Here is a 1,018-nt window from a genome sequence, read left to right as displayed (position 1 = left end):
AGGTGTTAAAGTACTTGATCTAATAGCCTGTCTGAATGGCTGCTTCCTGCTGAGAGGCACTGTTTAAGTAAAGTAGGTAAGCAATGAAAATTGAATTTTAAATTGAATTCTTACTTCATTTGCAAATAACCATATCTGAAAATTCTCACACTTCAATAAGAAGCTAGTGAACCAGTGGTTCTCAACCTTCCTAATGCCGTGACCCTTTAATACAGTTCCTCATGTTGTGGTGACCCTCAAAAGATGGTGACCCCTAAAGTGGTCACAACCCTCAGGGTGAGAACCACTGTAGTAAAGAGAAATATAAAGGGATCCAGAGAAAAAAATCTTGTATGTTTGGTAAGCAGCAATGAATAATCATCACATCCCTAATGCAGAACATTTTGCTATACAAATGAGCCACTACCTCTGCATAGATAGATAGATAGATAGAGAGAGAACCACCATTCCTTTATTCCAGTCTTTCATTCTAGGCCTGGATCGTAGTGTTCCTAGGGCTGACCTGGTGCAGTAACTCATGGAGTCACTCCCCCAATTGACTTTTTCCCATACCACCCCATGCAGAATCCTTAGTCACGTTTTTTGTAATAATGTTACTCATAAGTAGTAATTCTAATATTTCACTGAATATAATGGTAATAGTTGTGACATAAACAACTAGCAAAATTAAAATTATTACTTTAAATTGCAATATTATATGCACAGCCTAGACGTATTTACATTTACATATTGCATGTGGTTAAAGTGAAAATTTGGTAAAATGTGATTTTTAAAAGAAAAAGTTTAAAGAATTTTTAAAAATTAAACATTATTTTTTTAATTTCCCCCCCAAAATTTAATGTTTAAAATTTTCAAATTCAAAAGAAACTTGGGGCCTCTCCTTTCTCCTCCTGCTGAGCCTCATCCCATTTCATCAGTGTTTTAAAGGGACAGGTGAATGCCACAGCCCATTTTTGTCAAAAGGCAGATGTTTGAGGAGCAATGGTGTTACCGTTTCCCTTTCCATTGATCATCAATT

This window comes from Sceloporus undulatus, chromosome 3 (assembly GCF_019175285.1).
Source record: "Sceloporus undulatus isolate JIND9_A2432 ecotype Alabama chromosome 3, SceUnd_v1.1, whole genome shotgun sequence".
Classification (NCBI taxonomy): domain Eukaryota; kingdom Metazoa; phylum Chordata; class Lepidosauria; order Squamata; family Phrynosomatidae; genus Sceloporus; species Sceloporus undulatus.
The sequence above is the reverse complement of the archived record's forward strand: the minus strand, read 5'-3'. Positions refer to the sequence as shown.